Here is a 16,122-nt window from a genome sequence, read left to right on the forward strand (position 1 = left end):
TCACCAATACAAACAGTGTCACAGAACTCGAGTTAAAAAAGTGTGCTTTCATTCAACCAAAATCAGTGAAATGTTCTTAATTCTGACTAAAAAAATTATTGTTTTGGAATATTTTGTTTTATTTACAGTGTCCACATCTTTCATTTAAATCTTTCTCCGTGCTGTATGAGAAGCTGAGCTTTTTCTTTCACTGATTTGAACAAAAATTGAACAGGAAATACCAAGAAATATTTAATATTCTTGATATAAATTAAAAAAATGGAAATGTTCTCACATTTTGCTGAACTTCATATGGTTGGTGATCGTCCAGTTCTCTGTTTTGTTGAGCTGTCTCTGCAGGGCCTCCCTGCCTTCCAGGGACTCAACAGCTCCTCCCAGTTTGGGGTCATCTGCAAACTTGCTCAGTGTCCCTTCCAGTCCTGTGTCCAAGTCATTGATGGAGATGTTGGAGAGCACAGGGCCCAGATGGAGCCCTGTGGAATCCCAGCAGTGACAGGTCACAGCCTGATGTCACCCCAGTCACTGTCACCCTCTGTGCCCAACCCGAGAGCCAACTGCTCACCCAGCACAGGATGTGTTTATCCAGCTGTGGGATGGACAGTTTGTCCAGAAGGATCCTGGAAGAGACAGGATTGAAAGCTTCACTGAAACCCAGAAAGATCACATCAACTGGCTTCCCTTGATCAGCCAGGTGGGTCACCCTGTCACAGAAGGAAATCAGGTTCAACAAGCAGGACTTTCCTCTCCTGAAGCTGGCTGTGACCAGTGACAGTGTTGTCTTTCAGGTGTTTTTCAATACCTCCCAGAATAATCTCCATAAGTTTACCAGGCACTGAAGTTTACCAGGTCTGGAGTTTCCAGGGTCCTGCTAGAAGCAGGACAACATTCTTCACCTTCCAGTCACCTTGGACCTCTCTGGATTCCCAAGAGAGCTCAAAAATCATCGAGAGAGGTTTTGCAATTACATCAGCAGCTCTTTGAGGATTCTCAGATGAATCCCATCAGGGCCCAGAGATTTGTAGGGATCCAGCTGGAGCAGCAGATCCTGCACAATTTCAAAGTCAGCTGGGAGTTGCTCATTCTCACAGTCATGGTCCTGCAGCTCAGGGCACTGAGACCCTCTTGGTCTGTCACCCCTGTTGAAGACAGAGGCAAAGAAAGCTTTAAACACCTCTGCCTTGTCCATGTCCCTATTTGGGAAGTGACCAGCCCCATCCTGGAACAGGCCAGTGATATTTCTGTTCTGCCCTTAACACATTTGAAAAATCTCTTCCTATTGTCCCACACATTTCTGGCAGCTTCATCTGCAATTGAGCTTTAGCCACATGAATTTTCTCCCTGCAGGGACAAGCAGCATCTCTGAATTCTTCCCATATCACCTGGTCTTGCTTCCACTGGGCACACACTTTCCTTTTTTGCCTTATTTCCAAGAGAAAATCCCTGCTCAGCCAAGCCATCTTCTGCCTCGCCTGCTTGACTTCCAACTTTTGGGAATTGCTGCTCCTGTGCCCTTAGGAGGTGAGGTTTGAGAAGTGACCAACACAGGTGGTCCCCAGCACCTGCAAAAAACATTTTCACAGGGGACCTTATTCCCTCGTTCCTTCCCTGAGCAGCCTCAAGTCTGCTCTCCTCATGGCCAGAGCTGAGGTTTTCCTGGCACTTTTCTTCCTCTCAACAGAGATTTTAAGCTCGATCCCTTTGTGGTCCCTGTGGCCAAGACGGCCCCAATCTCCACTCCACTCACAAGACCCTCTCTGCTCACAAGCAGCAGATCAAGGAGAGCATCTTTCCCAGTCAGCTCCCTTAGGATCTGCTCCATAAAGTTGTCATCCAGGTTTTTCAGCAATCTTCTGGCCCAGGTTATTCCAGCTGTGTGATGCTCCCAGTTAATTTCTGGCAAGTTGAAGCCCCCCATGAGGACAAGGACAATTGACTTGGAAGTGTTCCTCAGTTCCTCAAAGAATAATTCATCAGTGTCATCATCCTGGCTGGGAGGTCCAGAGTAGACTCCCACAATGACACGTGTCCCAGAGATTCCCAACTGTGCCATGGCCAACTGTGAGCTCCAGACATTCCAACCCCTCTATTACACCCGCACTTCTGAAATACACTGTTCTTTCCAGGGGCAAGAAAACTAAGAGAGCAGACACCTGTGTCTATCCTGCAGGTAACTGATGAGATTAAACACATCATAAATCCAGCAGCCACACTGCATCTGAGGGAACATTAACATCTCTCTCCTGATGCTATTTACAGCAGTTTGCTAAGGCTCACCACACATATTAACATTGGCTACTTAGCAGGGAGAGGCTGCCCAGTAAATGGCCAGAGAATTGTGGTTCTCATGGCACTGGGCTTTGCAAAGCATCAGCTCAGGCTACTCATGGAAATAATTTCTATTTGCCCTATCAGCACTCTCCTTGTTTTGATCTGGCAATATTTTGGAGAGAACTTGTACTGAATAGGTAATTTCAAAGAGCTGGCAATAGAAGAGATGAGAGTCCTGTCCTCTCCAAAAGGACAGAAAAGAGAATGTACGAGGGGCTTTCTCCTGGAAACGTGGAGGTCACAACACAACAAGCAAACAAAACCACACACAAAATCAAGAAGCTTGCCATTAAGCCATTTCCATTACAACATTAGCACTCATTTTTAGATCTAAAATTAGACTTTAATCTGAGAAATTTCATGTGACATGCATAATCTTGAATATTTTAGAGGTAACATGATTAACAAATAGCCAATAGGTTGTACAACAGAACATTATTTCATTTTTTACATGCTGCAGTACTTGTAAGAATCATAAGATTACTAAGAGTTAAACAGAAGGAGAGAGTTTGCCACATAAAAACATCTAGTCTCATGCAGACCTTCTTATAGTGAACTCATAGATACAAGAAATGTATGTCCATAATTTTTGTACTCTATAAATTCATCCACTGGCTGACGAACCTCAGTTCTTTTCTGGTTTGGTAACAGCTGAGAAATAATCCATTGGTTTAGGTAGGCAGAAAACTGTAGCAGGAGTATTATGAATAATCCCACTGACTCCTAATTATGTCCTACTGTCATTGTCTTTACAATTTTTCACCCAAAAGATTAGGAAGTAATCAAATTGAGGAAAAACTGCAGTGGGATTAATGGTGTCTGCAGTGCTCAGCACGATTATGTTTGTATCATCTTTAAAATGAGAATGAAAACTGTTTCATCACCAGCTGTGGGTAATTCACATTCCCAATTCACTGAAATCAAGTCTTTTTTTCAGAAAGAAAGAAGAATTCTTCCAATGCATTTAATTTGAATCAAACAGCATAGCAGAGCTCTTAAGACCCCCACTCATAACCACTGTGATGTGGTGGCACAAACCTAGCAAGGTGTATAACATTAAAACTAATCTGTCCAAAGGCTCTATATCCCAAAGCCAAGTAGAATAATCAGTTTGAGAAGTGGGACTTGATTTTATTAAAGAGCATCGGTTGTAATACCCGAATGACTGGACTCATCTAAACTGAAAACTCATCACTGAAAGGAAAAGTTGCTTCATTGAGTCATTTCTCACAAGAAAAACAGTCTCAAATTATTCTCATTTCATCTGCAGAAATAAAACCTCACAGATTTGTAAGAAATTCTGGCTTTTTGTTAGAGCAGATTCCTCTCTCCAAAGTGAAAACAAGTCTCACAGACTCACACATATTTCTCCAAACCTACATGTGGCTTGTTTCCTGCAGAGCCATGACCACAGCACCTTACCTGCTTCACTCCCCCACCTTTTGGGCTGCCTGTTTAGATGGGAAGGTCTTGGAGCAGCAGTACATTTCCACACTGGTACAATGAGAAATGTCACACTGAGTAAAGCCACAGGCCACCACAGGCCAATGTCACCTCTGACACTGGCCAGCAGCGAACAACCAGGGCAAAACAAAGACAAGTGAGTAATATACAGAATTACTGTTCCCTGCTGCCAGCAATCTGTAGCCTGGGGGTTTCTGAAGCTGAAGTCATAGGAAGTACAGAGCCCTGTGCTTAATATTTGACTGCATGTGTTCTCTACAAGCATCTCTTGCCCCCACACCTTCATGAAGTATGTTTGGCCTCTGTTTATGTTTATTTTTTAGGCCTCCAAAACATTCCGTGGACATGATGTAAGTATGACATGACAAAATAGGGTGGGGTTTCCTTTGCTTTAAACCACATGCCTGATAATTTTACAAGGTTGTCCTGATGCTTTAACTCCAAGGAACAGTGAGAAACCATTTTCAGATTATCTGCTCCTTCTCCCCTCATGACTTTCTAGACCACTTTCATTTCTCCTCTTACCTTGTTTTTGAGAGTGACAATCCAGATGAGTAGTTTTTCTTCTGTATAGAGGCTGTTATATATTCTTCTCAGCCTTCTCTGCATCTTTCCTATTTCTGCCTTGTGACCTGGGTGACCAGAACACTGCAAGTACACCACAGAGTTGTACAGTGACACATGGAATACAAAACCACATTTGCAGGACCCAATACTCTAACTCATTATAATGACAGAAAATTTTAAGAAAAAACAACCACCTTTACATTCACTTGCTAGGCACTGTGGTCTTTAACACATACTGTGTGTAATCCACTTTTTCACTGTTTTGCTTAGAAACAACACAATACATTCCACGTGCCAAATTGGTTTCCTTACTAGATATGGACTCCAATTGGACAAGACGTTTTATGCAAAGCTGTTCAGCAAAATGCCACTCAAAAGTAATAGTGAGGAGATGCTGGAATGATAAGAACTGATAAATTTACCATCAGCACCAGATGAAACTGAAACAGAAGACAGGGATACACAAAAGCCTCAACCTCTTACTTTGTGAAGTGAGTAGAAGGACCAAGGAATTCTTTTGACTCCATGAATTTGTAACAGCAACTAAAACTATTCACAGAAACTGTGCAAAATCTAGAGGTGATAGCCAAAAGTTAACTCCTTTTATTCCTCATTAATTCCATTTATCTCATGTTTAGTCTTCCCAAAGACACTTTCCTCTGACAAAGTCCTACCTTTCAAGTAAATAAGAATAAACATGGATAAAAAAAGATAAAAGACACCTACTTATTCACTAGGGACATATTATTACAGGAAAGCTGTGTGTCCTGGTGATAGACCTTCTGGCCTCAGGTTGTCACCACTTCCTAACTGAGCTATGACTAGTTAAGCAACATCATACCCATCCTCTCCTTCCTTTCAGTAATTTTCACCTGCTTGTTCTTATAATACATATAAAACCTCAAAATACGTTTGGATAGTAGCTGTGCATACCACAAACTGCCCAATACTCCTTTTTCATGGCTTTAATGTGGAAATGCTGTTACCAGCCCCCTTTCCTTTACTCTCCCCATCTGCAACTGCTTCATTTTTTGTTGCAACTGTGCTGGCAACACTAAGGTCCCTCAAGGGCTGTGCCCGGTTCTGGGCCCTCAACAGGAGAGACCCGGAGGGGCTGGAGCGTGTGCAGGGAAGGGAATGGAGCTGGGGAAGGGGCTGGAGCAGCAGGAGCAGCTGAGGGAGCTGGGGGGGCTCAGCCTGGAGAAAAGGAGGCTCAGGGGGGACCTTCTGGCTCTGCAAGTCCCTGACAGGAGGGGGGAGCCGGGGGGAGTCGGGCTCTGCTCCCAGGGAAAAAGGACAGGAGGAGAGGGAACGGCCTCCGGCTGTGCCAGGGGAGGCTCAGGTTGGCCAGGAGGAGGAATTTGTTGCTGGAAGGGGTGGTCAGGCCTTGGCAGGGGCTGCCCAGGGAGGTTTGGAGTCCCCATCCCTGGAGGTGCAAGGAATGACTGGACATGGCACTCAGTGCTCTGGGCTGGGACACAAGGTGGGGATGGGGCACAGGGGGGACTCGGTGACTTTGGAGGTCTTTTCCAACCTTAATGGTTCTGTGATTCTATATTTGTGAGATTCACATTTTTGTAAGAAGCTCTGCTGGAGGAAAAAAAATTTAAAAAGGCTACAAAAAAGATAAGCAGTCAACTTTGTTCTGATTTTGTCCTGAAGTAAAAGCTCAGACACAGGAAGTCTGCAGCCTCCAACTTAGTGTCACAGCACCTCCAAGACTTGCCTAATCTTGATCCCTGCTATGAAGCTGCCACAGTTACAAACTAGGTTCCAATCATTGATACATATGCAGAATTAGTAACTATCGAGTAGAGCTGTGCCATGAGAGGTGTGGGAACACCCAAAATTTCAATATTTGGTATAGTTTTGTTTTCAGGTACACAAAGCCTATGGAACCCAGCACAGAGGAGGCACAAGTCCCCCCTATATTCTGTCCTCGAAAGGCTCCCTGCAGCTCAGAAACCTCTCTGTGATCCTATCCATGATCCCAGTTTAAAAAAATCTACTTGAACCTCAACTATTCTTGCTAAAACAATGCAGTCCAACAGTAGCCGTTTTCTATGTCTCAAACCCCAGGAAGTCAGAGTCACTGTACCCCAAGGCTTTCCTCCTTTGGAAGAGTACAGAGAAACATTGAAAAGAGGCTCAGTGTTTCCAGCATTCAAGAAATAGGATGAAAACCAGAATATCTCATCTATCAGGCTCTGAACTTCAGCATCACTCAAGAATATATTTCACAAACATTGCTTCTTAATCGTATGTTCTTCTGCACTAAAAATGTCAACTCCAATTAGGGGATGAGCTACTTTTGGTTTCAGCTGAACTAATTCACCCATACTTAGTCTTACCTTAACTTGACTATTTATGTCCTTGTGCTTGAAACAGTTCCAGTGCCCAGTCTGTTCCACACCAAAAGAGGAGCCAGGTGATGTTTGACTTGTGATCACATCATGGAGCCTGAATAGTGAACAGACGTATTTCATACTTCTGGCAAGAGCTCACTGATGTTCATTTGGTCTTGAACTTCACATAAGCACTTACAAATCAGCCATACAAAGGCTGTGGTTGAACAGCAGATGATGTATTCCTCATTGCATGTCTGAGCTGGCAGTAAGTAAATGAATGTTATGATTTAATGATGTTGCAGTTTCATTCTAAACAAGTACAGCTCACTTTGCCCAGCATCTGGCTTCACAGAAAATTTTCAGATTTTTTTATGACATGGGCATAAGTTTAATGGAAATGAAGCCAAAACAGTGAGCTGCACATTAGTTAAGCTAAGAGTGATTAAGACAAGCTATAAGGGACAGGAAACATGGAGCCACAGAACAACTAAGCCATAATACATCTCCCAGTACCAATATAACTCAGGCATGATTTTAAGACAGACAGATACTCCTGAGGCAGCAGCAAATAAATCAGAGAGGGTACAAGTTCAAATGCTAACTCCGTATATATGATTCAAAGGCTGCATCCTGTCAAGCATTGACAGTACGCAGTATTTCTGCAATCATCTGGCCAAAGGGTTAACGTAATAAACAGTGACAAGCTCGCACAGACACTACGATGAGAAATATAGACTCAACTCTGGCTTCAGATGTGCCTGCAACTCATTAAGGCAGGCAGGACTCAAAGCATGTGCCTGCTGTCAGCATTTCGCTCACGGACGTTCCCTATCAGAAAGTCATTTGAATCCATTTCCTTCGTTACTGTATCCTTCATCGCCGGATACAGCAACTTCCTCAAGCACTCCAGGAAGCTGCTGTCTTCATTTATTTATGCAATTATATTTGGCTGCTTGCTTTAGTATGCAAAGGAGGTTGGTACCCTGAAACAACCAACAAATGGTTGTGTCTACTCCTCTTAAGGGTCTCAAGAGCCACCCAGCCGTACTCAGCATGCATTTAGACATTAATCCCTTACCTGATCAACACCTAGTGCCTGTGACAAGGGACTGATGAGCAGGTACATGTCACATCACACAACAGGGGGGCACCTACCATATGCCATACCCCAGACCTGTGTAGCCCCACTGCCTGCAGCCCCCACGTTAACCACAGGAGTTAAGAACCCAGCAATAAGGAATCTCAGCTACTAGAGGTACTGACCTGAGCCAGGAAAGTGCTGCACTTTTAAAACTGGAAAAGGAGAATGACTTCTTTGTCCCAGTTGTGACCCTGGGCCCCGAGTGACGAGCTCACGGAGGGGGTTTTACTTTAAAATTATACAAGGCTCCAACAACATCTGCCCTCCAGATTGTTAGAAGAGCCTTCAGTTCTTTTAACACCTTAAGAGAGAGTGCAAAGGAGAAAAGCTGCACAGGTTTTTTCCACAGATACTTTTAGAGGTAAACTTCAGAAAACAAAGAAACTTGACAAAAGTTTAAAGGGTAACATGCAAGCAAAATAAAGCATTCCACAAAGCATTGACTTAGCACACGCTAACCCTGTATGATTCAGCAAAATCCAGCCTATCTGGTCTCAAGCTATCCAAAATACTAAGAAAGGAGGTTAGGAGAAGAAGTAAAGAAAAGAGAGAGAAACAAGAGAAAATTATGGCTACCAACAGCATCCTGTGAGAGTCCAGATCCCCCGTGTCCAAGCAGCAGGGTTCCAACACACGGGGAGCACGTGGCTCTGCCTTGATTTGTTTTGGCTCCTGTGGTCACACCCCCGCCCCCAGAGAGGATTTACGTGTGCCAGACAGCCCAGGCTGGGTCAGGGGCTCCAGGGCCTGGTGTGGGCAGTGCCCCCTCTGGGCAGGGACTGACAGCGGCTCCGAGGCTGCCCCAGGGGGCTCACAGGGGCTGGGTGTGGGACAGGGCACCACTCCACCTCTGTGAGATCCAACCTGTCCCTTCCACCACACGCACTTGAGTTGGTTCGAGCCAATGATTAATTACAATAATCCAGTGTCTCACAAGTTGTTAATGCTGATGCAGAAATACAGCTGTTGAGAGATTTTATCTGCTCCACAGTTTTCCCAGAGATACTCCAGGAAGTTCCATAACTAAATACAGAGAATTCCCTTACAGCAGAAAAGGCTGGCAGAAGGTAAATGACCTTTCCACCTTCTGAGAAGTACTCATCACTGACAGGGCAGTACATGACTATTTTACTGTAGCGAGGGCTACTGTCCTGTCAGAACAAGTTTCTGAAGCTGCAGATGTTGACACAGAATTGAGGGAAGTAGTAATGTCCAACACAGCACTTTCTTGAAAGCGGAATAAACTTACCAAAGTGCAAGTCAACAAAGCATAATGCTGCTTAATGAAGCCAAGGCAGGAGAGGGATTACTAGTAAAGGAAAACAAAACTAAAAAAAGATACGTTTGACAACTAGTTGTTTGTGCCAGCAGGTAAGGTACCACCTTGCAGTTTCTAGTGTTCAAGGATCTCATTGGCTCGGTTAGATATTATACCATACTAAGCATAGAAATAACACAGAGCTCACTTAAAAATAAATAAAAAAAAACACACAGAAAAAACCTGTTAAAAATATCTAATCTTTCCTCCAAATATATATATGATGATAATTCTTCTCTTAATTAAGTTGCCTTTGTTTTCTACAGTGGCACGGTGATTGTCAGTGAGTAGAACAATTTTTTATATCCTGAAGTCCATATGCTTGATCAAATGCTGCACAGGTGCACTAATGTAAAGTGCTTCATGATAAGAGCCTATTCTTTTCTACTGTTAAAATCACTAGGCAGAAGGACTTCTAATCACCCAGAGGCTGAAATAGTGATGTAAGAAAAAAATTATAATCTGATCCTGAGAAAGACACCCAAGCTTTGGAATAGGTGTCTCAATACACAGAGAGAGAAAAGAACACTTCATAGTAAACTCAACTTCCCAAGAACTGCTAAGAGAAAGATATGCAGCAGGAAACTTTGGGATGAAGCTAAGTAATAAATGTAAAAAACATGAAGCTAGAACTGCAGGACAAAATATAGAACACCTGCAAACAGTAGAAAGGAATCATGCGCCTAAAGAAGTGAACATTAATTATAGATTCTTTACAGATTTTCTTCTTTCTGTGGAAAAACAGCACTGCAAAAGGTCATACAAGCCAAGAAAGCCCTCCCTGTCGAAACAAGTTTGAATTTTAATAAATCAGACTTTTATCTTGTTTCCAAAAGAGACAATTGTAATCATTTAGGACATGTAATCATGTCTTGTCTTAAAAAAGTTAATTTCACCACTCATTTGTGTATCAGAACTACAACTAGTTGAAAAAGCCTCTCCCTCTCTAGAGAGAAATCCATGCTTGATTGAAAGACTCCAAGTGATGGAGAATCAGCCACGTTCCCCAGGGAAGCTGCAACTGTCGGTTCAACAAGGCCCAGTGCCGGGTCCTGCCCTTGGGTCACACCAACCCCTGCAGCTCCAGGCTGGGGCAGAGGGGCTGGAAAGCTGGGAAAGGCCCTGGGGGTGCTGGTGACAGCGGCTGGACACGAGTCCGGGTGTGCCCAGGGGGGCAAGAAGGCCGAGGGCCCCTGGGCTGTGCCAGCCATGGTGTGTCACAGCCCCAGGGCAGTGCCCTCCCTGTGCTGGCACCGCTGAGGGACCTCGAGGGCTGTGCCCAGTGCTGGGCCCTCAACAGGAGAGACCCGGAGGGGCTGGAGCGTGTGCAGGGAAGGGAACGGAGCTGGGAAGGGGCTGGAGCAGCAGGAGCAGCTGAGGGAGCTGGGGGGGCTCAGCCTGGAGAAAAGGAGGCTCAGGGGGGACCTTCTGGCTCTGCAAGTCCCTGACAGGAGGGGGGAGCCGGGGGGGGTCGGGCTCTGCTCCCAGGGAACAAGGGACAGGAGGAGAGGGAACAGCCTCCAGCTGTGCCAGGGGAGGCTCAGGTTGGCCAGGAGGAGGAATTTCTTGCTGGAAAGGGTGGTGAGGCCTTGGCAGGGGCTGCCCAGGGAGGTGGTGGAGTCCCCATCCCTGGAGGTGTGCAAGGAATGACTGGACATGGCACTCAGTGCTCTGGGCTGGGTGAGAAGGTGGGGATCAGTCAAAGGTTGTATTCGATGACCTTGGAGGTCTTGTCCAACCTTAATGATTCTGTGATTCTGTTAGTACACTCAATGATAAAAAGATGTGTCCAGTTGTCTGGATTTGGCTACCAGAGTTCCAGATCACATTATGGCATTATCTAACAAGCCTTTGTTATCAGAAGCCTTTCCCATATACAGGGAAGGTACGTGAGGCAGTGATTGTATTACTTCAATATTCACTTTGAGTGAACTCCATAGCTTGAGTTTCCCAAGTGTTTACTCATTCTGGCAGGCCTTTTCAAAGTATGTATTTGAAAACAAAGTAACGTATTTCACCAACAGCATCATAAACAGTTGCTCAAAAATCATACCACCTTGCTGTTTCTACAGGTTGTTTCCTGTGCTCAAAGGTCTCATCTGCTCAGTCAGGTACTACAACATGTTGTTGATGTTCAGTTAAAAACCCCATGACCCCTGTCACTACCACGCCAACAAGCTCAGTGATCTAAAGGTATCAAATGAGTGAAAACCAAAGAAAATTAGACGCCTCATTTGTAGAACAGACTCGAAGAGCCAGACTGCAAAACAACCTTGCAAGCAGGACCTGAACTCCCTGACCAGGAGACAGAAGCCACCTACGCCACGTCAGGCCCTGCCCCACAGCAGCACCCCTGGCCTGGCACAAGGGCCTCCAAGCACTCGGATCCAGAGCCCAGGAGTCTCTTTGAAAAGCTTCTTTTCCAAAATACTATGCTGTGATCAGGGCTCTTACCTGGAGAAGTCTGTAGAAAGGACAGAGCATTGGATTCCAGCAACTATTTCCAGGTTGACTGCTGAGTTTTCCAGGTAGATGTACCAGGAGTGCTATCTGGAAGACTCTCTTATCCTTGCTTTCCAGGTGGAAGCCCTGCCTAGAACCTCCTCCTCTGTTACCAACCATGTGCTCCCTGGGACAGGACCTTGGCTCTGGAAGTCCAACCTGAGTGCCCTTGCCCCACAAGAAGCTGGTATTACCTGTAACTTCCAAGCAAGCAGGACACGTGGCTTTCAATTTCCTTAGACTGAGGAAGGGAAGAATAAAATGTATGTTTTTAAGGAAATATTTATAGAGATATATGTAAAATTGCTCTTGGTAACACCTATTCAGTTCCATTCATCTAACAGTTTTCATCACTAAAAAATAAACAGATTTGTTTGCCCAGAGACTTGTGGAATTTTGCAACAACTAGAAAGATGAGGTGTAACACAAGAACATAAAAACGTGATAAAATGGCAGACAAAAAAAATCATGCTTAATTAGGAACTGTCACATAGGTAGAAGCTGATCAAAGAGTTTCCTAAAGAGTCCTTGAATTTCTCCTGCTAAGTGTTTTCATTAATTACCATGGTCTAAAAGGAGGGCTAATTAAATCTGCTATGACACAAACTCAGAGGTCATCCTTAGTATTCTAAGGAATACTTTGGAGGTACTGGAAATCTTTGCTGTTACAAGGAAATGGGATGAAAGGCAGTAAAAAATGAAAAAGTGAGAGTTCTTCAGTTGCAAACACTAAATGAGAATGAGATTTAAAAAAAATACCTCTATGGTTAATATTTCTTTCTTCCCAATTGTTCCCACTTAATGAAAATTCACTGTTCAATATTCTCACAGATAGTTGTACATCAAAAAAAAAAAAAAAGTAAATACTGAAACTGGGAACTGAATCTTCTCAGAGCTCTGCATAACACCTGTTTTAAGTATAATGCATATTTTAAAAAGTAACAAAATTGCAAGGGCATGTTCTTTCAGAAATATTATAAAATTATATCTTTAACCACTATTCATCTAGCCCTTGAATAATTTAATTTCCTCCCAAAGATAACAGTTATTTTGGTCTGTTTGACAGCATTACCTATGTACAAAGAGCATACCACGATGAACCCAATCTCACTGGTGCTTCAGCTGCATTCCTAATAATCTACTTTTTGATATTCTTTTATTTTTAACTCTCTGGTCACATAGGCACCGCAATATTCTTCATGCAGAAAATAAAACTGTACAGATATACTTGGAAAATAATGCAAGCCTCTACAAGTAATCTAAGTGCTCAACATGGCTTGTTTTTTAATAAACTGACAGCAATGATCTCTTCCAGCATTCTTGATATTTTAATCACCCAAGTGGTAGTAACTGACAAGAGTAGGATTTACAGCTCTCAAACATAGGCCATGACACCACATCTGCTTTTTGTTCCAAAGAGATCCTTTCACATGAAACTGCAGAATTACCACCTTGATCTATCAATGCAAATACACTAATACCATTCAACAGGCTTATCTCATAGGATCCAAACTTGAAAACACTAGTCAGGTTCCTGGGAACCAATTTTAGGCAGCAGTTACAAACCCTTCAGAATGCCTGAGGACTGGATTTATTGCTTGCTTTTATAGTAAAAGTGTGTTGAACATTAGATTGGCTCAGTTGGTTAGAGCAGGGTGCTAATAACACCAAGGTTGTGGGTTCAATCCCCAAATTGGCCATTCCCTTAACAGTTGGACTCCATGATCCTTGTGGGTCCCTTCCAAGTGAAAATATTCTGCGAAATCTGTGATACTCAAATGATACATATGGCTAATGAGAACAAACTCAGCTTTGCTGAGGCACACAAACTTCACCAAAGGAGTATATTTTGTGGAAATTATACCTTAATTCTTCCATTACCCTTCCTCTACGAAGCCCAACAAATATTGGTATTTATACTGAAATAACAATTGGGGTAACCACTGTAAAAAAACAAAACCAGGTTAAAAGTGCTTATAAACAGGTATATGTCTATTGCTCTTCTTATTTCAGAGGTTCAACACTGGAATTGTTCCAAGCCTTTTGTTCTAAAAATTACTTAAAAAGTATTGTGTTGTTCTGTGACTAATCCAGTGGAACTGCAAATACACTCAGCTGATGAAAAACACACTGTAATTCTGAAGGACTGATTTCTTTTTTGTATTGTTCAATACAGTTTTTGTCACAGAAATATATCAGAAGTACTGTTGCTCTCAGTGGGTTATGGATATGAACTAAGTTTTAGTAATTAGGAAAAAGTACTTTTTTTTTTATTCTCTTAAAGGTAATTTGAAAGGTCTCTGTTTTTTTTTCTGGTTAAAAATGGCAATAATAAACTCAAATTATTCAAAGGTTCAATGGAATTGAAGAGTAAGAGGACAGTAGAGTTAACCCAGTTCAGCAGTTGTCTTGTTTACCTCCTCAGTTTCTTCTGTTTTCTTAAATAATTTTAATAACTGGCCTTTTTAACCTGATTTCCTACAGATCACATCCTGACTGTGAATGCAAACTCTAAAGAGTATTTGTTTTACATAGTAACATCTAATTCCTTTTTTATATATTTTTTTACTTACGCAGTAAAAACTTCCAAATTCTCAGATTTTAGGAAATTAATTCATTTTAGGGACAATAAGGCTCCTTCCCCCAGTCTCACTGCAAAGACTGTAACATCACAGTACAACTTGCACTTTGATAACTGTAGCTCAGGATGAGCAGCCTGAACCCTCTGGCACACTATCTGGCAGCACATGGAAAACATGTTATTGAAATCACTCAACTGTATATGAAATAATTAGAAGCTAAATATTGTTTGCAGAAATCACTGGGGAAATGCTTTATGGAATGGAAAAAGTCAATAAAATGGAAATGTTCATGGAAAATTTTTGACCAGAAAATAAAAACAAACAGGTCAAAGAAATTACCAGCAAAGGACTATTTACTAGTTTGATTCATCACAAAAGGAAAAGAACAGCAATTACATCATTTGCTCCAGGAGATGAAGTACACACATGACCTGGAATGTTCTCTTTAATAGATTATATCTATTACAATGTGTTAGAATAAAAAAAGATAACTGTCAATCAACATTTCTGCAAACATTTAAAGGTTCAACCCTAATAAAAGGACATAATTAGATTACACTGATAAATGCAAATCTCTTTAAAATATTTTTAAGCAAACACATGTGACTAGATGCTTTCCAATGAGACTTGACAAGAGGAAAGCAGAAAGAAAACATGAAAGACTTCAGTTCTCCTATGCACTCTGAAAGCTGTCAGAAGTTCATGTTTCAGCTTTGGCAACCTCAGAAAATATTTTTAATTGCCAACCACCTGAACAAGGATTACCACAAAGGTGAGCAAGGAAAGAGACAAGCACCTGCTAAAACAGCAATGGGAATTTTTCACATAGACCAAGCCCCATAAAATGTGAGGAAAGAAAGACAAAGCTAAGAAATTGGTAAATAATACCCAAAAACCCAAACAAAATATGAGACAATGAGTTTTAACACAACTCAGCCTGAACGACCATTTCTTCCCCGGAAATTACACCTACCAGGCCACTTAGCCTTGAGCTTTAGCAAAACAGCAGATAAAGCAAGAAAACACAGCTGCAAACATTGTGGGCCATCAGAGGGGCTCCTGGAGTGCCTCTACTAACTCAGGGTACTGCAGGAGGGCTCCAGCTGTGCTCACCAAGGGTTCAGGGTGTTTTGACTTTAGGCATGCAATTTAAGAGCCAGAATGAAGAGCACAAGCTAAGGGAAAGAGACTACAGACTAGGTTTACAGGATAACTAGTCAGAGGTTAAACTGGGTTTAAGCCCCTGAAGTTACAGCAAATGCATCCTGGGGCTTTCACCAGGAACAAACCACTCTATTTAGAAATCCCCCGCCCCAGTTGTTGGGTTTTTTCCCAGTGGATGTGATAAATTCTTATTTGGGATTTCAAGTCCAGGGCTCCCTCTGATAGCTTTGAAAATACTGGATTTTTTTGCCAAAACTTAACCCATGCTGGCATTTCCATATTTACACTTCAGAGAAAAATCATCTCCTGAGGTCTCAGCCAGCAGATTGTGCTTTTGCCTGAATCCCAGTAGATCCAAGCCACTGCTGGATGTTTGCTCTCCCTCAGTGGATAAAGACCAAGAGGAAGAAAAAGTGAGGAGGAAGTCGGTCCTATTACCTCCTTGCAAGGAATTCACTGCCAGCAGCTAATGCCTGTGTCTGCAGCTCACACTTTGCCTTGGGGTCCTGCTGCTTTTAGCAAAGTAGGGCTTTCCTGTGTCTTGCCCCACTCCTCAAGCACAGTCTCCTCCCCTTGAGCTGCAGACACAGGACCTGTGCTCCTGCAGGTAGGAGGTACCTGCCCCATTCTGCACAGGTCCGTTTGAGCACCAGTTCCAATTAGGTTAATTTTCAACCTATTCTAGAACTGAGCATCTTCTGCTTGACC

General features: G+C 42.9%; 2 long non-coding RNA genes across 2 annotated transcripts in view; both read right to left on the reverse strand.

The window, feature by feature from the left end:
- Window positions 1-4,271: 4,271 nt before the first annotated feature.
- Window positions 4,272-11,905, reverse strand: LOC113972235. Its single transcript, XR_003535817.1, has 4 exons — window positions 11,621-11,905; window positions 7,971-8,149; window positions 6,711-6,819; window positions 4,272-4,424 (listed from the first exon to the last, which is right to left on the reverse strand). It is a non-coding gene; the product is annotated as an uncharacterized LOC113972235 (long non-coding RNA).
- A 1,598-nt stretch (window positions 11,906-13,503) lies between these two features.
- The window catches only part of LOC113972232, a 35,672-nt gene continuing 33,053 nt past the window's right edge, over window positions 13,504-16,122 (reverse strand). The window contains exon 3 of the long non-coding RNA XR_003535813.1: window positions 13,504-13,611. This is a non-coding gene — a long non-coding RNA (uncharacterized LOC113972232). The remainder of the gene's footprint in view (window positions 13,612-16,122) is intronic.

Source organism: Neopelma chrysocephalum, unplaced genomic scaffold (genome assembly GCF_003984885.1).
Source record: "Neopelma chrysocephalum unplaced genomic scaffold, ASM398488v2 Primary Assembly neopelma1_89, whole genome shotgun sequence".
Classification (NCBI taxonomy): domain Eukaryota; kingdom Metazoa; phylum Chordata; class Aves; order Passeriformes; family Pipridae; genus Neopelma; species Neopelma chrysocephalum.